The 20,966-nt window shown below is 48.3% G+C and overlaps 1 long non-coding RNA gene across 22 annotated transcripts in view; it reads right to left on the reverse strand.

Annotated features, from left to right (window-relative positions):
* LOC113632103 (uncharacterized) overlaps positions 1-20,966 on the reverse strand; it is a 138,848-nt gene that overhangs the window by 66,111 nt on the left and 51,771 nt on the right. For 5 of the 22 annotated variants that reach the window (XR_003437675.1, XR_003437677.1, XR_003437676.1 and 2 more), the window contains exon 2: positions 19,737-19,951. The exons of the other annotated variants lie outside the window; for them this stretch is intronic. This is a non-coding gene — a long non-coding RNA (uncharacterized LOC113632103). The remainder of the gene's footprint in view (positions 1-19,736; positions 19,952-20,966) is intronic. 22 annotated transcript variants of the gene reach the window in all.

Below are 20,966 nucleotides of genomic sequence, written 5' to 3' on the forward strand. Positions count from 1 at the left end.
GGTGGAGGGCGAGCCTCACCTGGGAAGGCCCTTCATCCTGGGGTGGGGAGGTGGGGGGAAGCAGGATGGGGCTCCCCAGCTCTGCCAGAAATGCATGGCCCCAAGGCCCGTGTGGGTCCCACCACAGGGAGGTCCTTTTGGGCCCCTGGGAAAGAGGGAGGGCTTCTCAGTGGTTCTCGGGGAAATAAGAAAGAAAAAAGGAAACAGGTGCATTTGAAACACAAAGACGGCCCGTGGAAAACCCACACTGGCCAAAAGGGTCTGAGTTGGGCTGCGGGTGACTTGGGGCTTTGTTTTTGCTTTTGTCATTGTTGTTTTGATTCAGTTTAGGACTTTTCTTAGTAATCACCACTAGGAAAGTCAGGTGGCCACACAAATGGAAAAAAGAGAGAGAGAGAGAGAGAGAAAAACAAACCGGGGTGATAACAGCAGATCAACAAATCTAAGGACATTTTCACAGGACTCGCCCATCGTTTTGAGATGGAAATGAGTCTGCGCTTAAAGTCACATCTTTTTTCCTGATTCCCTTTGTCTTTTTTAAAAACCAACTTTCAATTACAGAAATAATTCACAGCCTCCTCGTAAAATACTACACATGATAAATAAGGCTCAGGAACCCCTTGACCACTGCCCTGTGGAGGGGCAGAGGCCCTCCCCCCATCAGCCGCTGCGTTCCATATGCTGGAGGTCTTTTCCGACTGGACGGAGCTTCTTAGACCTCTCATTATTTACTGCTTAGTTTTCAAGAGTGGGCTCAAAGCCGGCGGCTAAAGCATGTGCTTAAAGAAGCTTGTCCTGTGAGTCAAATCCCAAGCTTCGCCACAATGCCTAGCTCCTCAGAGGGACCCAGAAAGGTCTGAATTGCTCCCAGACGCTTCCTCCAAACAATCACTCAGCCTTCATTGCAAAGCTCTCTCACACACCTCCCCACCAGCCCCCATGCTCCCAGCCCAGGCTTGCAGGCATCAGCATTTCTATTGTAGAGATGGTGCACGGAAAGCTCCTCAGAGCTAAGAGTCTTGCCCCAAACTACCCTCCCTGGAAGGTTTCTCCACAACAGCCGCGACTCCCGACCTCAAGTCCTGCCTTCTCACCGAGGTCTCAGGAGATGATAACCTTCCGGGCATAAATGTCCGGTAACTGTGCTCCCATTAGAGTCCCTACATTTCCTGACTAAAGCCAACTGTTCCTGTGTCAGGCTTCATGAAGCTCTGAGTCTGTGTTCTTATGGAGATTTTCCACCTAGTCTCTCAAACCAGGAGCACAGGAGACTCTTGAGGTTCTGGAACATTCTAGCAGATCATAAATACCAGACCTTCAAGCAGCAGGTTGTAGAAACAGGGGAAAGAGATGTACCAGCCTCCACGCCAACCCTGTCCTTCTCACACCCTCCACTCTGAGCTCATCCACACTGGGTCATGGGAGACACAGTGTCCAAAGTCCCTGACCAGACCGCAGTGTTGCTCTGAGGATGAAGTGGGCTATTGTGTGCGTGGTAGCAACTGAGGTGGGTACCCTCAAGTGGGAACAGGTGGGACAAGAGGTAGAAAAGTAAGACAGTATGAAAAACTTTAGGACCTGGGTCTAGAACACTCTTCCCACAGTGCAGACATCATGCTCTACACACAAAGGACAGTGCACGAGGTCAGGCCAGAAGGGGAGACTAGAACTGCTTTCCCTTCCTGGAGATTAATAGGATTATTAGCACATTAAAGGCCCTGAGAAGTCTTGCAGTAATGGAAACAGTTTAATTCTCTAGCACAATGTTTGCAGAACTTACTAGTTCAAAGAACTCTTTTCTGGCAAAATGCTTGTTGCTATCTGTCTGTGGAACACATGTTGAGACCTGCTGGTCTGGCTATCTGGGGATAGTAGCAATGTTGGCCGCAGTGCTTCTTAAACAGTTGTCAACTTCTGCCCCTTACTGCAAGGGCCCTGGCTCCCAGCCTTGCTTCTCATAGGTTAGACAGACCCAGTGTCTAAAACCCTAGGGTGTTTTAATGATGGCTTGAGTTTCAAACTATAGGGTCTCAACCTGTGGCCCCTGGGCCAAATCTGGCCCACTGCCTGTCTTGGTAAATAAAGTTTTATTGAAACACAGCCACTCCCATTCTTTTCCAAATCTGGCCCACTGCCTGTCGTGGTAAATAAAGTTTTATTGAAACACAGCCACTCCCATTCCTTTCCATATTGCCTCTTACTGTTTTTGTGCTACAATTGTAGAGTTGAATCGTCATGACAGAGACTCACAAAGCCTAAAACCTTTACTATTTGGCCTTTAGAGAAAAATTTTGCTGAACCCTGGTTTAAGAGAAAATCAAAACTTACCTGAAGGGCTTCCCTGGTGGCTCAGTGGTTAAGAATCCGCCTGCCAATGCAGGGGACAGGGGTTCGAGCCCTGGTCTGGAAAATTCTCACATGCCGCAGAGCAATGAAGCCCGTGTGCCACAACTACTGAGCCTGTGCTCTAGAGCCCGCAAGCCACAACTACTGAGCCCACGTGCCATGACTACTGAAGCCCGTGCCCCTAGAGCCCGTGCTCCGCAACAAGAGAAGCCACGACAACAAGAAGCCCGTGCACCACAACGTAGCCCCCGCTCGCCGCAGCTAGAGAAAGCCCGCGCACAGCAACGAAGACCCAGTGCAGCCATAAATAAATAAATAAATACAAACTTACCTGAAATATTGACTCTATAAAGCCTCAATATCATGGAAAATTTAGTCTCTAAATCCCTATAATTTGGCCCAATGCAGTTGTGCTGTGGTAAGTTGTTGGTATTACTGGCCCACACAAGGGTGTGTGTGTGTGTTAGGAGGATGAGAATAGAAACAGGGATGGGGAGGGAGGAAAGTTTTACTGCTTAAGAATGTTGAATCTGGAGTCAGAGTGGGGCTCAAATTCCAGCTCCATTACTGTCACCCCATAATAAGCCTCAGCTTGATCTCAGGTGAAAAACATGGAGATAGTTCATCACCTGGACAGGATTGTTATGGACAGTGAATAAGGTCACATGTGCAGAGACCCTCTGCCACCTCGCAGAAGACTCAGCATTTCTTATTAAGTGCGCCCAACATGCATTAAGAGCTCAACAAATATGGCTTCCATCCAGGAATTATTCAAGGGACCCATAATCATATTTGAGGGGCTGGTACCATCTGGGCAAGACAAAAAGCCCCGCTCTCTCCTGATTGGATGTGAGGTGCTAATAATTCGAGTCACCTCCTGGGTGTGACCCTCAGCCCTGTTCTCAGATGCCGTGTGTGGGCATCAGTCACGTCACACGTACCTAGGGAACATCCAGCTACTCCATGGATAGACCACGTGACCGCCTGGGAAGCAGATGGTCCTGGAAGTGTAACCCACAGACTGAAGCCCAGTGGGCAGAAGCAAGGTGTGAGCCACTTTTATCCTGGCATTCGTGATGGGGGACATTTAGGATTCCGGAGGGCAAACGGAGCAGGGCTGCTCTCTGTCACCCAGCAAGGTCTGCCAGGAGAGACGCTGGTGTTTACCCGCCGCATCCTTTAGCTTCTATCGCACTCACTTGCATTGTATATTTAATGGGGAGATTTGCTGAAGTGGTTACTAAGCCACAGGGAATAAAGGAAGGGAGCGGGGAGCCCCTCTCTGACCCTGAGGTTGCCAAAGTCACCTCCGTAATCAGACCTGTGCTGGGCTATGACGTTATTCACGTTTAGGGCATCAAGCCTGGAAGCTACAATTGTAGCAGGAGCTAACGAGTACAGGCAGCCTGTTTCTGCCATAGATTTATGATGTTTACTCAACGATGGATGGGAACGTTCAGGGAAAGGATTTTCCCTCCCTCTCCTCACAGTACATTGTCAGTCCACAGTGATCAAGGTCCTGACTTGGGGGTGAGTGTGCAGAGCCTCTTTTAAAATGTCTTCATGGGCGAGAAGAACAGATCCTGTATCTGACCTTCACCGACTGTTCAGCGCTAAGCTGCAGGAGCGGTCAGCGGGACGAGGGTTTATCGCGGGACTGAAGGACCGCATCGCTTTGCCCGAGATGCCCTATTGGGTGCTATCCACACAGGCCCGATGAATCAGGAGCATCTGGCCGCCGTGCCACCGCGCCAGAGACTTGGAGAATCCCCGACAGAGGCCTCCACGCTCCCTGCCGAGGGTCTGTTTTCAGGTTCTTGGAGCTGATTTGCTGGTGACTCCAGAAAAGGGAGGTCTCCCGTTTCCCAAGTTTTCCTACTTCCTTTCTGTGATGAGACACAGAAAAAAGGAGAGTCGCGTGTTTCTGTGTCAGTCTAGGCAGAACAAGCCTTCTGGACCTACAGAGTGAGGGAAAGGCATCGACTCTCAGAGGGGAGCCCCTTTCTGGAAGTAGGTTCCTTACTCGCGTCCATCCTGCACTTGGACCCGGAGGAGAGGAAATGCGCAAACCCTACAGCGCTCAGGAGCGTTTGTCTCCCCTGCTCTGGTCCTGCTGCTCTTTAGTTGTATGACTTCGCCTTGGGCCTGGTGATGGGTGATAAACTGGGGACAATAATACCAACCACGTGAGGTTGTTTCACAAACTAAGTTCACATTTTAAACAGTTTGGTTAAATAAACCCACTCCGAGTACCAGCCTTGCCGCTTCCTAACGGGGTCGTTTGGGGCAATTCGTTTGCCCACTCTGAGTCTTCATTTCTCCATCTTAAAATGGGGAGGAATGGGCCATGGAGGAGTGTGTGGAAGTGCTTTTTTTAAAACCAATATGCTCAAAGGTTTTCAATAAACATTATTTTCATGTCTCAATTTGATGGAAAGATGTATTTCTCCTTGAATTTAAGGAGGAATCAGAGGAGATCGTACAAACACTGCCATAAATCAAGCTAAAAATCTATTTTTACAGGCACTGGGAGGGGGGGATCTAAATGACACCCCAACATGTTACTCTTAGAGGATTTGAAAGTTTTGCCTAATTTGAACCCTGTAATTTCACAACCTTTTCTTTAAGAGAGGCCCAGCTTTCCAGTACTTGTGTCTGTTTGTTTTGTCATTTAAGCCAGTGTGGTGCAACAGATACAAAGTAGGCACTGTTTTTTTCTTTTTTTTTTTCCCAGTAAACACTAGAATTTTCCTGTTTGAACTCAATATAAGAAACAGGGAGTATTTGCCACATTCGGGGAGCCCTTTTCCTAACAGGGGTTCAGGAGAGGAGAGCTGAAGGAGATTCAAACGTGACTAGCAGTGGGGAGGATGAATCGTTGGGGAAGATTTATTTACCGGTGGAAGGAATACTTTCAAATATACTTTTCTCGGGACACACCACAACTTCCATACAAGTATTTATGTAACTTTGCAAAGCACTTTCGAGATAGAAACACACACGTGCACATACGCAGGAGCTATATTTAGTAATACTACCCATGCAGTCTTTGCCTTTAAAACTCCTATTTCATCATCTGGCTGGACAGCCAGCAGCCTAGTCATTACTAGGAACCCAGGGAGGAAGAGCCCTGTAGATACTAGAATCAACCACCCAACCAGAGCAGGGACAGCAAGCACCACCACAACTAAATGACTTTTTCAAGATTACAAGTGCATCCTAAAACAGCACACAATTTTTCCAATTTCAATATTGCAAATGCAAATATTGCATTTGCAATGCAAATCAACAATGCAAATCAACAGATTTACAAAACCAAAACAGACTCACAGACATAGAAAACAAACTTATGGTTACCAAAGGGGAAAGGGGAGGGGGAGGAATAAATTAGGAGTATGGGATTAATAGATAGATGAATAGATTAATACACTCCAGTATGTATAAAATACATAAACAAGGACTTGCTGGATAGCACATGGAATTATATTCAGTATCTTGTAATAACCTATGATGGAAAAGAATCTGAGGCTGTGCATCTGAAATCAGCACAACATCAACTATAGTAAGTCAACTATAATTTAATAAATAAAATGTTTTAAAGAAAAATAGTTTGAAATGAATCAAGAGGAAAAAAAGTATGAACTGCAGGCAACTGAATTTCTCAAAAACATTTTATTTACAAGTAAAGCCTTACAAATGAATATTCAGACTCACCAGTCCCAGCAAACGTTGCACTGACTGATACCCTTGTCAACTAGAAAGGTCAGAAAATGAAGGAGAAGTTTCCATTCTGTAGTATTTACTGACGTCTCCCCTTGTTTGATTTGGGAGAGTGGTGATTTACTGAGCTATTGCAGTGTGTGGAACAGTTTGCCGGTAATGCAAGCTCAGGCCTTCCAGAACTAAACCTTCAGATGAATTGCGGGGGACCAAAGACCTCCTTAGGCTTTTCTGCAGAGTAGACTCCTATGTGTGTATGTTCATAACATTTACAGAAGTGAGGCGCCTGGAGAACAGGAAAGGGGTGCTTTACAACACAGATAAGCACTGATTAGGAGTATGAGGTCATCCATCAGATAAAAATATCATACACACAACCTGGAGTTTAGCCCATTCTTTAATTTATTCTGAAAGAAAGGAGGGGAGAACGATGGGAACCCAGAGCCTTAGGAATTGACTTCCCACGAGCTGCCTCTCTCAATACATTTTGTGGTTTGCGTCAATCACATCTTTAAAATTGGTGGGAATATAAATTGGTGCAGCCACTGCAGAAAACAGCATGGAGGTTTCTTAAAAAACTAAAAATAGAATGGCCATATGACCCAGCATTTCCACTCCTAGGTATATGTCTGACAAAGCCAAAAACAATAATTCAGAAAGGCACATGGGCCCCAACATTCATAGCAGCACTATTTTCAATAGCCAAGATATGGAAACAACCTAAGTGTCCATCAAGAGATGAATGGATAAAGAAGTGTTTATATATATATATATATATATATATATATATATATATATATATATATACACAATGGGATACTACTCAGCCATTTACAATAACATGTATGGACCTAGAGGGTATTATGCTTAGCGAAATAAGTCAGACAGAGAAAGACAAATACTGTATGATATCACTTATTTTTGGAATCTAAAAAATACAACGAACTGGTGACCATAACAAAAAAGAAACAGACTTACAGATATAGAGAACAAAACTAGTGGTTGCCAGTGGGGAGAGGGAAGGGGAAAGTGGTAAGATAGGCGTAGGGGATGAAGAGGTACAAACTACTATGTATAAAATAAATAAGCTACAAGGATATATTGTACAACACAGGGAATGTAGCCAGTATTTTACAATAACTATAAATGTAATATAATCTTTAAAAACTGTGAATCACTATGTGTACACCTGAAATTCATATAATATTGTACATCAACTAGACCGCAATAAAAATAAACAAACACATAAATACATAAATAAATAAATAAATTTTTAAGGTTTTGGCACTTTGTTTCATCTTCTCTGCCCCCTTCTCCTCTGCTTCTTCCTCCTTCTTCTAAGAGGGCAGCAAGAAACTCTCTTAGAAGTCCTTTCAACCCTGCCCTATATCTTAGGAGACTTGAAACATCGTCAGTTGCCTTGGCTTCCCTTCCAATGGGGGCATGACTTGAAAGGTAGGCTCTGCCAGCCTTCACCTGAGAGACACAACAGTTGGAGGTATAAAAGTCAGGAGAGGAAGAGTTTTCGGAGGTTGGGGTTGCTGTCGGGTCTTAGGAACATTCAAGGACTTGCCATCATCCACTACGAGGCTGACGCAACTCCATCACAACTTGATATGGAGAGAGTTTCTCTTTTCTTCCAACTATTTCAAAGCAAGTTACAGATCTGGTGTTTTGACCACATCTCCCTGAGGCTTCACAGCCCAAAGGTACTATCTTCACTTAACAGTTAAGAAAATTACAGGGTAGAGGTTAAATGACAGTTTCAAGTGAAAAGCTCATGCTACAACCTAGATCTTCCTTGTTCTGGTTAGTTCCCTGTCCTGGTTCTCCTTTATCACAAAATACTCTTGCACAATCCACCCACGGGGACAGTGTTAGTAAACAGTGATGGCTGTGAGCCACCTGCCTGGAGAAAGAAAGGCTATTACATGTGTATATGAAGGCTCAGCCTTTGCTGCCGGGACTTCAGATGCCCTCTTGACTTCCATTAACATCTCAGAAGTTACAAGGGCTGGAAATGGACCAAGACGGTGAGCCAGGGCCTGAATCTCCAGGGAAATGAAGTTCGGGGAGTTTCTAATTATAAACAACAAACTGGAGTTTGGATTGGTTGTTTTTCTTGTCTCAGAAACCTTCTGCAGAATGACTTTTCTCCCTTTATTGTGTGAGGTTTGCTATTTTTTGAATTGGTATGTTTATACATTTTAAAGTGTTTTCCATCAATTTTCGGTGGCCAAGCGTCTCCTGAAGGCAGAGTTAAGAAGCAGAAAAATGAAGCTTTTAATCATGCTCAAGACTGACAATTAGCTAATAAAAATCCTTTTTTTCTTCCTATTTCCTCAAAAGGCAGTTCTCAGAAAAACAATTCATTTACTGTATGAACCCTGTTTACCAGCAAGGTTAAAAGTTCAGGAAAAAGAAAGACATCAAAATATTTACATTAAAGCAAATCGATGTCCCTCTACCATGTCTGGCTCTGCAGATGCAGGATCGGGCCCTTGTCACACTGTCACAGCAGAGGAAACCGTGCTCTGGCTGGCTGGCCCTGCACTGCTCTGGCTCGCTCTCTCTCTACCCCCTTTTTTTTTTCTTTTCCTGAGACTGCTGTCTCTGCTTCCTTTGCTTTCTAGATCTTTTCTTCCTTTTGCTATGATTTTACATCTTAGGTCATTAGGACCCCATCTGAGTATTTTTGCTGATGATATATTTCTAGCACTTCCTGATACATTTATTATTTTTTAAACCTCAATTTTTATGCGTTAAAATAATAGGATGATGGTCACCATTTATTGACTCTGTACCCTGCGCCTGGCGTTAGGCTAAGTGCTTTCATACATCGTTGCAAATACCCTCCTAGGTCAGCGTGGGAAGCGTTATCCTCCCTAGTTGATGATTTTGGAAACCGAGATTCCAAGAGATCAAACATGCAGACCAGAGACCCTGCAGACCAGACCTGGGGCCCGACGGATCGAGTTCTGGCATTTACGGCATCTCCATTTCTCCAACTCTAGAGGAAGGGCCCCGGCACTGACCATGCCTTCAGAAGTACTTTCCGGGGTCATTCTTGCCTCGGGAAGAGACAGGTCAGGGAAAGTCAGGTGGCCCTCAGCGAACGTGAGCAATGCTCTTCCAGAGGGGACAGCAGGTGAGGGCTGGGCAGGGGAACATGCCGGCCATGGGCCAGGGCAGCCGTCCTCGCCCGTGGTCAGCATCTAGCCACTGTGCTGATCACTGTGGAAACCTGGCCTTGACCAAGAGAAGGGCCCCGCCTGGCTGCGCTTGGAGGCCTCTGCAGTCGGTCCAGGAGGATGCAGTATCGGGGTGCCAGCTGGGGATGCCGAGCTGAAGCGAGAAGGTTATCTCTCCTCACGCACGGACACTGGACATGAAATGTGGAGTAAGGAGCACTCCTCGAGTGTCCCAAGTCAGTGAGCAGGGCAGAGGGAAGTGGCTTCCAGAGTGATTCTGCCCTGAGCACATCCTTCTTGAGGCCCTACTGTGTGCCAGTCGCCAGCTGGGCGTGAACAACATGGCCCGGGCCCACCCTCAAGGGCTCCGGGCGCAGGTGGCTCAGGGCCTGGGCTCACCAGGCCCGGAAGGTGTCCCCATACCTTCCATCCACGTCACCTCTCAGAGTGGCTTCCCCAAAGTGCTGGGGTGGGGGTGGGGGTGGGGGTGGGAAGAGGCCTCCCTTTCCGCGGTGTCAGGTGGGTCTGAAGGGAGACTGCCAACGACCCCCAAGGGCTCAAAATCACCCCCCACACCTACCCATTTCCACACACAGACACACCCACTGGCCACCTGCACATACCGTGGACACACACACACACCGCAACACGCACATGCACACACAGATCACAGATAGTCAAAGGCACAAACACATCACACACACACACCCAGGCCTCCACGCCCACTCCACCTGTGCGCCCTGCAAAGACACCCGTCACACACGCAGGAGCACGGGTGCTCACGCCCCACAGACACCCACGCTCAGCCACGCACGAAGCACACAGGCCACACACACACAGCGCACACACGTGAGCCACACACGTGCCATCCCCACGTCCAGGCTTACGCACGTGCACACGTACACACCACACAGAGCACACACAGCGGTGCCCATACCCGCCCATCCACGCACCACGCCCACCTCACACACCCGCTCCACACACACGTGCCACGGGCACCCAGCTCACGTGTACCCACACACCACACCACATCACACACACCACACACACAAGCGCGTATGAACACGCACACACTCGCACCACAGACACGCACACCACCCACACATACCACACGTGCACCCCACAATACTCACATGACCACACACCCCCCCCACACACACAGGTGTACATGCACGCACTCATTCTCACTCCCCCATTTTGACTCTGCTAATTCTAGGGCAGCCCTGCCAAAACCGTGGATACGCGGCCAAACCCCTTTCCTTCTGGAAGGGGTGACCGCTGTGTGCAGGCATTGGTGTTTATAAAGGAACTTCTTGGGAAAATTCAAAAGCAGATATAAGGTGACCTAAAGGCAGAGCGCCCACTATCTTATTGTCCGAACCAGGACATGTTTGAGAGTGAAAAGCAGAGCGGAAAGGAATTAACAGGCACTAATTGATGTCTAACTGGCATGGATGGGATCGTCCCGGGCAAATACAGTAAATGGTTTCCTCCCCTAAAGGGACTGTCGTGTTGTGCTGCCTCTAGAGGTTCCAAAGATGAAAAAAATAATGGAATCAGAACCGGTAGGAGCTGGAGACAGGACACTAGTAGTTTTGGATGATAGATTTCTCTCATGTTTTGCTTTTCCTTCTCAAATGGCAGCGAGGACCACTTCCACTGGCGGCACTCGTTTCATGGTTCCTTATCCTGGACCCCTTCTCCATCTCATTGATTCTTGAATGGCCCCGCCGTTAGCTGAGGGCTGGGGGCCTGCCTGGGGCCCCAGGAGCCTCTGTCTAACTGATTTCCTCACCCACCCCACGAGCTCCTCAGAAGAATAAAGACCAAATTCACTTTACCAGCCTTTCTTCAGCACCTACGTCAGGCAGGCATATGTTGGGCTTTGGAGGTGAAAGGTGTGACCACAGAGCTCTGACCTCAAGGGGCCCAGAGAGCAGAGCAAACAGCTGTGCTCTCCGGTCCCCTGGGATCTTGTTGAAAAGCAGATACTGGTGCCAAGGGGCCAGGGTGGGGCTTCTGCCTGTTTCACCCACCCTCCCACCACACTTTGAGAATTAGGCACTTTTCAGAGAACAGGTGTGTCCACATCCTGAACCTTTTGTGACTGAGGATCCTCACCCAAGGCTGGCAAGAGGCAGGGCCACCATGGTCACTCAGTTACCCCAGAAGATGCTCGCGGGCTGCCACCCTCTTGCAGGGCTGCCGCAGCAAGGAGGGGACGAGGACCTCACACGGATCATTTGATTTCCAATCGCCCCATTTTCCATGATGCTCTAGGATCTTCCTTCCGACTGGTACTTCCCATGCACAGTCCTTCGTAAGGAAAAAAATGGCATTTGCTTGTTGTACATATTTATAAAATGTAATACAGAGAGGCGCCGTGAGAGAGATGAGCGAGGCCAGACTGCTCTGGATTTCAACCAAGATGAACCATCACATTCCTAGTTTTGTGCTTTGAAACAAAGGGAAACTCGGTTTTCTTAGCTGAAATGAAAGGATAGTAATCCCACCTCTGCAGCCGGTTATGAGGACTGGAAATAATGTTGTGAGTCACCAAAGAGCTGGGATGATTCTCAAGGTGCACCTCTATCAATCCATCTACTGAGCCAGTCATTACTGAAAACGCAGTACCTGGAGACCTGGGAAGATTGAGGCCGGGACTCCCAGCTGAAGGATGGGGTGTGGAGGGGCTGTGCCCCATTCCCAGCCATGGGGACTCAGATGGCTTCTGAGATCCAGGTGAATCATGGGAAAAGAGAGACAGACCCAGGGTTACAGAAGTGAGAGCATCACGCATAGGCAGACCTTCACAAGGGACTCCAAGTCTCACATCTGGAGACATCGGTGCTCCCCAGGCGCCTGTGAGTCAAGGCTAGACGTTCCCCAGGTAGACTCCCTGCCACTGAATCAAAGCAAATGTGACTCAAAAGTACTCCAGTCTTAACAAAAAGATACGTCAATCTAGAAATTGCAAGCAGAGCCATCTATCAGAAAGCCTCAGCCTCCATAAGCACGCTGCAGCTCGCCTAAAACGATGAAACCCTCATGGCTTTTGATAACGGAGTCAGAACCCAATGTGGGGGTTCACAGGAGCGAAGCCGGGCCCCGCTGTTTCAATCACAGTGCATTTCTGAGCCAGAGGCTGACGTGGGGAGCAGGGGAGGAACGTGGCTTCACCCCACGAAGTTTTCATCTCTACCGGATTCATTTTCTCTTACTGGCATCTCTGATGAAAAGGGAGCACGTGGACCCACCAGCATGAGGGGGAAGCCACCTGAATCCCAGGTGGGGAGCCCGTGTGTGACCATGTCCATCCGGACAAGTACATGGAACCCCTAGCTCAACCATGTTTGTGCTGTGATTGAAATACATGCAGGTTTAACTTCAGAGCAACTTGCAAACATCTTAGAGATACTGGAGTGAAAAGGAGAGGGTCTGGAAGACTGGGGACGAGCAACTATCCCCACCACTTCCTAAAAGAATGGGTTCTAAAAACTACAGAAGAGAGACTCACTCCGATTTCCGGGCAAGCCCAGAAGAGGTGTGAGACAAAGCTCACAAGCGTTTGGGAAGAAAGTGGTGGTCTCTACAGAGGCAACACGAGTTCTCTAAGAGAAAGTCATTCCATGCTAACCTCATTTCCTGTTTTGACGAGCTTCACCAGAACAGTCGATTAGGGGAATGCCCCAGAAAGTGTGTCTTGCTTTCAGTAAAGCATCTGAAAACCTCTCATCGGATCCTATGCACATAAGATACAAAAGATGGGCCAGAGGATGGTGTGACCAGAAGAATTCACAGTTGGCAGGACAGACGTCCCAAAGAGGTCCACTCACGGCATGGTGTCAATCCTGCTACCTTGAATCCCACTTCAGCTGCTGGAGATGGCCAGGCTGGCTGCCTGGGAGGTCTTAGTTGGACAGACTATTCAGTATTCTCTCCCCTGTGGCAAGTATGGTTTGAAATGGTTCTCTGCAGCTCCACACATAGAGAAGGTTAAAGATTGCAAGGGGACGGTGTCATTCTGTAGCTAGTTTTGCACCAGTTATAACCATTGGAGGGAGGAAAAAATGTTTCCATGAAGGGGCCCAGGGCCCAGTCCTATCATCATTTAAAAAATAACTTGACAGAATGGGTAAACAGGAAGGTCCTACTGTATAGCACAGGGAACTATATTCAATATCCTGTGAGAAACCATAATGGAAAAAGAACATAAAAAAAGAATGTGTGTGTGTATGTATATATACATATATATATATGTGTATATATGTATATCTGAATCACTTTGCTGCACAGCAGAAATTAACACAACCTAGTAAATCAACTGTACTTCAATATAAAAATCAATGAATTAAAAGATAACTTGGAGGGAGACACTGAAAGCATATTTATCAAATTTACAAATCACACAAACCTCTGAGAAAAAAATGGTTTCAAAGAATCAACTCACACGAGTTGGAAAGCTGGGATGAAACAAGACAGAACCCATGTGAAGTCCGACGTTTCCTTTCAAACCACAGCTCACTGTAGGAGCCCAAAATCGGGGTACACTTGATCCTAGTCGTGCCACAACTACTTGAGTGTGGCCAGACATGACAAAACAACATTTCAGAGTCATCACCTTCACTCGTAAATTCTTTTCCGTAATAATAAGCTCTTGGGAGTTTGTGACAAGCCCTAAAAATCCCTTCCCTACTTATGGGACAGCCTTGTTGTGAGGACAAAATAAGTCAAAGGTGGTAAAGCGCTTTGAAAAAGGGAAAGCTCTGAAATTCAAAATAGTATTATTATTTGGTGGAAGGTGCTTTCCCTCCAAAAAAAGAAAAAAAAAATCTGACAGTCTGCAAGCGATAAGCAGAAAGTGATTCAGCGCCGGCTTCTGTTTGTTTCTCCAGCCCTAACCCCGTGCCGAGCCGCCGAGCTGAGCCCAGCTCAAAACCTCAACACCTCCAAAACGCCAAACCCCTCTTCTGGAGAGCTGCTTTTCCAAAAGCTCTTTCTGGAGGGCCTGCTTCCCCCTGCTTAAATCATCATTCAGAAAGTTCCCCTTCCAGGGCTGGGTCTTCAAAGATGCAACCGGATTAAATGGTCAGAGTGAACGCCAGACGACCTCAGTGGGGGGCTTAGACTTCTGCAAATATTTTAAATTCCTTTCAATCCCACCACTCTTGCTGCTTGTACAAGCTCTGGCTTGAAAGGTAGGTGAAAACTGCAAGGCAGGCCCAAGACAGGAGAGCAGGCCTTAGTCAAGGTAACAGACAGGGACAATGACCTTAAACTTCTTTCAGGGTCAGTTCACTAGGCAGTTACAGGCGTCAAGAGTTGCCCTAGACTGAGCTGTCTGCTAGAACTTTCTGTGACAATATACATGTTCTATTATCTGAGATGTCCAATATGGTGGCCATCAGTCCCAGGTGACTAGTTACATCTAAATTAATCAAAATAAAAAGGAATTCAAAATGTAGTGCCTCCGTTACACCAGCCCCATTTTAAGTTTTCAATAAATACTTGTGGCCAGTGGCTACCATAGTGGACAATAAAACCCTAGACCAGCAGTTCTCAACCTTGGCTAAACGATGGACTTACCCGGGGAGGTTTAAAAAACACTGATGTCTGTGCCTGTCCCCCGCCCTCCCCTCAACCAGATTCTGGTGTGATTAGTCCTGGTGGAACCTGGGCATTTGGATTTTTTAAAACTCCTGAGTAATTTTAATGTCTGACCTGGGTTCAGAACCATTACTTCAAACATCTACCCACAGGGCACGTCCACAAACTCACGACTGGGCCTGGGTTCCTGACACTCTCGGGGTCTTTGTCTCTGCTGCCCTGTGATACTTTTCTGCACCGTTTCCTCCTCTTCTAGAACCCAGAGAGATGGAACCAGCAGAGGTGGAAGAAAAGAATCTCAGAGCAGGGTGGGATCTTGGGCATCGTTTCATCTGGTCTTCCTAGCGTTCTGCGAAGGAAATTAGCGTCCAGAGAAGTCTGGTGATTCATCCGAGGCAAGGCTGAGAGCCCTGTGTCCTCCAGACACTCCTCGGAGGACACATGCCTCTGCTACATGGTCACCTGTCATCTCCCGGAACGTAAGCAAACACAATGTAACTGAAGGATGTTTATTAGCAATGCAAAGCTTGGTTTCAGATGAGAATCTGAATAGTCAGAGGGCAGAAAGCTCACGATCAAACTTTCCTGCTGGGCGGTGGCCGGCAGAAAGCCTGGGTCCTCTCCGAGGCTACTCTGTTTACCTCCTTAGCTCATCAGAGTAAAGGGACTGGCAACTTCCTCATCCACCCAACTGTGGTTAGGATACTGGGCTGCTCAGCTTCACATCGTTGCTCTGAGAAGCAGGAAGATAATGGATCCGGTCAACACATCATCAGTGAGCGGAGTGTCAGGTGCTGGGGACAGACTGAGGGATAAGACAGACTAGAACCTGCCTTTATAGAGCTGAAATCTGAGGGGCAGGTGAAGGGTGACAGCTAATGAATAAGTGAAAAAACAGGATAACTGGGGGGGGGGGGGGCGGGTCTCTCAGGACAGGTGGTCAGAGAGACCCCTCAGAGTTGGGGACCTTTGGGCTGTGACCCAGATATACGTCTGAGTAATAAGTGATTCAAGTTCAACACGCTTCTTCTAGACGCTGTCATAATGATCTGTGTGGTTACGGCAGCGTTGCCCTGTGGTCCTAGAGAAACGCATCTCAAATGTTATCTGGTAACCTTTCTATCAATATTTAAACATAACTAATAAGCAAACAATCCATTTTTCTTTAGTTATGCTTTTAATGAAGGAAAAGGGATGAAGACACACAGAGACTGGCCAGACTAGACCCTAACCACAATATCGCGGAGACATCATCACGGAATGTGGAGGCCCTTAGAGTCCAAGGCAGATGGAGTCAGGTCCCAGGGCCAGCCCTTCCCCTGCACTCGGCCGTGGGCAGCAGGTAGAGGTGCTGCAGGGGGCTGAGTCCTGGTTTTTCGGCGCCTGTGTCATTTTCGAGCAAGTGTGTCATAAAGCTTCCTGTTTAATCTCCCAGTTATTCTGAAACAAAAACATGCACGAAAAACACAGGTCACTGCCAACCGCATTGAGACACAGTCACTCCAGTACATGGAAACCGAAAAGGGAAAGACAGATCTTAAATGCCACAGTAAGATGGGGAATCAAATTATCAGCATCTATTCAAACAGTGATAATCAACAAAGATTGCGGTGGGGATGGGGGGCGGGGCATCGGTTTAAAAATAATTCACAAGACACTGTGAAGGCAGATGTTCCCAGAAGCCCACTGCCTGTTTACTGAAAAGTTGAAGTCAGTTCTGCCCCTCCGGGTCCAGGTCTAAGCCTGGGGCACACTGAGGCCCTTCCCCTAGGTGCTCCTGTTGGTCTAGCTGAAGTCACATAGGACTCTCAGGACAACTCTGGTGTTTGCCCAGGTGATGTCCTGAACACCTCTCCCCAGGGGTCCAAAGAGACTTAAAAGAGGTCACCGTGGAACTGCGGTCCAACGAGGATGGAGGAGGGGGATGGTGGCTGAACCTCTGGTCCCCTCTCCTCTTCCCATCCAAGAGAGCTGGGCTCCCAAGGACATCACAGCATCGTGATCAGACAAGCTTGTACCAAGCAGCCTCAGCGAGGTGGAGGGAAGGAGAGATGGTAAGAGGGGGGACCCTGACCAAGCAAAGACCCTGAGGACAGCACAGGGTTGAGAACAGCTCCCAAACCTATGATTCTATTAAAAACTGCCTTTGCCACTTGAGACCAGCTCCCGAGCAGCACATCGTTTGCGGAATCTCATTCTTAGTTCTCCCAAGCAAATGAAGGGATACTTCGAGAGACTGACAGAAGGATTGCTTGATTCATAAATACGAATGGTGCCACCTCCCCCAAAGGCCGGCTTTGTGCTTAAATCTGCCGCTCAGATGCTTGGAGTAGGAAGAGAGGGGTGGAGACAGCATTGCCATGGGAGCAAGGTCAAATCCACGCCTGCCTGCTATTCCCAGCCATGTTCTCTGACCAGCCACTACTGATGGTCAGAGAAGAAATGGGCTCTGCCCATGACAGCTCAGAGCTTCCCTGAGGACCCTGCAATCCCCTCCACGTGCAATCTGCCCGAGATGCAGCCCTGAGTTCACGGGGAAAGCCAGCTGCCCTGGCCCCTCTCCATTTCCTGACTTTCGTTAATGGCACAAAATTATTTGCAAAAAGGTTGGGGTGGGAGGGGCTGCGTGATTCTGGAAAAGCTCCATCCTTCCGGGAGACATTCACTCGCAATGCACAGTAACATACGGAAGACCCTGAGAAGTTAGGAAATAAAGAAAGCCGTTTACATTAGTTTCTTGTGTGCTTCCCATACATATGTGGAGTGGAAACGCTCTTACCCAGGAACCTCTGCCCGCAGCGTTCCACAGGGCAGCAGACAGCAAAGCTTCTCTTTGATTGAGTCCTTGCCGTCCTGACACTCACACGACAGTTGTGACAGTCTGCATTTATTTCTTGAAACTCTGTATTGTTTTCCCTCAATATCTTCCCCAAATGCCCTCCACGTATGAGTTAGCTGAAGCACACAGACTCCCGCAGCCTTTGTTATTTTTTTTCTCAGAGGCCTCCTATCCTAGTGGCAGTGAAATACTGGCCTTTCTGAGAGAGGATGAGCCTGGCTGTGTGGTCGCTAGCGTTCTGGGGAGAACACTGCTCAAATGAGCCTGCTGGGAAAACCAGTTTCCTGACGTGTGTTCTATGAGCTAGCATTTTCTAATGTGACGATATCCGAATATGGGCCCAAGATTTTATACGCAGTGCCTTCCTGGGTGGGCAAAGAGAAACAGGAACTAAGAAATGCATCAGTGGCTGACATGGGTGGAAGGGGCGACCTTGTTCCTTTAGTTTGAAATAGACAGCTTAGGAACCTACGCTCCTTTCCAGTTACCCTACTTCTGAGTGGGGAGGAAAAAACCAAAGTGCAAGAGCCCGGGCAGGATTCGGTATGGACCCAACCACGTGGGCTTGGACCGGGATCACAGAGTGAGAGGTGGCAGGGCTGGAAGGATCATCTGGTCAACCTGCATTTTACAAGCACACAGAGCAAGGAAGTCAGCAATCTTCCTAAGGTCACACTGGAAAAGACATTGCTGGGACCGAGACCCGAGTCTCTCCTACCTTCGTCCCTAGATTCTGAATTGCAGCTTCCCACTGTAAGACCTGAGCTAATTTGTGTGTGAGCTTTTGCACACCTAAGTCAAATCCTGAGTGACTTCACGTTGACCTGGCTGTCTGGTTAACACTGAAGAAACCCAAGACGGAACATTCAGGAACTCTAAAAGATCTGCCCCCAATTCAGAGCTGATCGCACATCTGGCTTCCCTTATGCCAGCAGACATTGGGAGGGGGTGGAGACCACCAGCGCCTCCCCTGGGTCAGGACATTCCTAGAGAATCTTCTGGTCACACGTTACTTCCTTATTCTTACTCCCAGCTTGTCTGAGCTGTGCTGTTTCTGCAGGTCTGTAGCATTCAGGGGTCTCCAGTAGGTCTCCCCACTGTGGGTACCCAGCTCCGCTTTCCCTCAGATCCGAGGGATGGCCTCAGGGTCACGTACATCACACCGTGAATATGAGTCCTCATCAGGGGCCTGAGATGCAGCCCAGGCAATCTCCTGGATGCTCCCAGAGTCAGCTCCCAGATCACACCCTTTTGGTTCCTAATGGCAGAGGAAAGGCTTCTAGCCTGGGACACTGAGAAGGGGAGAGAGACAGCATCTCAGATGCCCATCCCTGGACTGGATGGGTCACCTGTCAGGGCATTTGCCCTTGATTCCATCCAAACTTCTATTTCCCAGGCAGTAGGTACCAGGGCAGGGGTGTGGGAAGCAAGGAGCACAAGCTTCAGTATGCTGTAACATCCACGACACTGCCAATACCTCAGTGCCGAAAAGCCAGCCCAGAGCCCCCAGCCACCCGTGTGCAAAACACACACTCGGGCCCGCTGTGCATCAAGGGTTCCGTCAACGCTTGGGAAAACAACCGGCCAGGCGCTCACATCCTGTTCGCGCTGACTCGCGTTGGATTCGGACAGGCTTGGAAGCCACATTTTTTGAGTTTTTGAAACAGTTGCCAGGAGGGTGGGACCCGGTAGACAACACCAAGGTGTTCGCTCTCAGGAGTCCTTGGCTTTTATGTCTCAGAAAGTTAAAACCTAGAGGACATGCTCAGAAAATGTCATCGCTTTTTAAGACTAATTTTAGGGATGAGTGATACGGATCCCGTATGTGAAAGATTAAGTTTTTGTGCTACTAGAGACATCAGGGCAGGGGAGAGAGGAGCCACCCTTGAGGGCCCCCTTCCTTTGCTTCTGGGGAGGGGGCCCATTTGTAGCATGAAAGCCACATAACTCTGAGCAGACTTAGAACCTCTCCTGAGGGGACCTCCCCGAGAAGCAGTTTTTACGAAGTGTGCCACGCATCATTACAGACTTACCCGTGGTTCAGAAAGTTTCAGTCTTTAACTAATCCATCAGCAGAGTGCGAGCCTTCCCCAGGGCTGCCCCGAACACAGCCGGGTCCTCTTGGCCGCCGGGTCCTCTTGGCTATCGTGTGTTGAACTCATCCCGTCCGCTAGATACTGCTCCAGATGTGTGCTCTCCTTTAAGCATCCGCCCTCTCAGGTTGCTGCTTTAGGAGAATCGCTCTCACCTGGGGGGCAGGGGATGTTCAACCACCAGCCAGTACAGGGTAGCACCCAGCCTCCAGTCCAGCATCCTGACCTTCACACTCTGCCACCTTCTGGGATGAACAGGATCTCACAGGTGATTCAAATACCCTGAGCGCCTGACGATCTCAGAAGTTTGCCCACCTTTTGGTACCGAGAGAGACCCACAAAATACCTCCCTCTGTTCATACTAAAGGTTTCCACTAATGGAGATAAGAGTGGGCAACCCAAGGGCTGGGCCTCCCTGGATTCTTTCCTGATCTAGTCAGTACCGTCCCCCTCACCTTGGTCACTTTCTCTATCCATAAAAGAAAACCTACTTTTCAAAGAACTAAACCTCAAAAACATTTTAGCAGATCTATAGTCTGGTTGACATTGTAAAAGGTCAAAATTACAGGGAACCTTGCTATACCATTACTAAGAGATGCAAAGGGCTTTCTGAAAGGCTGGTTTTACCTCTAAGGTTGGTCTAGAACACACGAAGAGCAGCTCAGGATTAGAGGGAAAATGGAGGCAATCTACAGGCTTCTAGGTTTTCCAGTCACCCACGGCCCACGGCCCTAACCAGTGGTCCTCAGTGTGGATCTCTGGATCCGCAGCATCAGCTGAGAATTTTCAGAAATGCAAATTTTTAAGGTGTGCCCCAGACCTTCTGAATTGGAAACTCTGGCGATGAGACCCAGGGATGTCTGTTTTCATAAGCCCTCAAGTGATTCTGACGCACGCCCAAGCATCACCAGTAGTGAGCGATACCTGGGCCGCGGGCTAAGTCCCTGTGACCGCGGTGACTGCCGGTTGGCCATCTACTGATGTTCTCAGTTTGGTCAACTGTACCCAAGCTCCTCACTGGATGGCTCTGTCCCAGGATCCCCAGAGTGGGAGGAAGAAGCCAGCGGCCCAGAAACCATCTGAGACTTTCAACATGTTCTCGGGGTGACCTCGGGACAAATGTTGGTATGATTCATCCCTCAATCCCCTTTTCCAGTTGCTGCTCATCTG

The sequence above is a fragment of the Aethalodelphis obliquidens genome, unplaced genomic scaffold (assembly GCF_003676395.1).
Source record: "Aethalodelphis obliquidens isolate GAN/ISIS:26980383/991018 unplaced genomic scaffold, ASM367639v1 scaffold35, whole genome shotgun sequence".
NCBI lineage: Eukaryota > Metazoa > Chordata > Mammalia > Artiodactyla > Delphinidae > Aethalodelphis > Aethalodelphis obliquidens.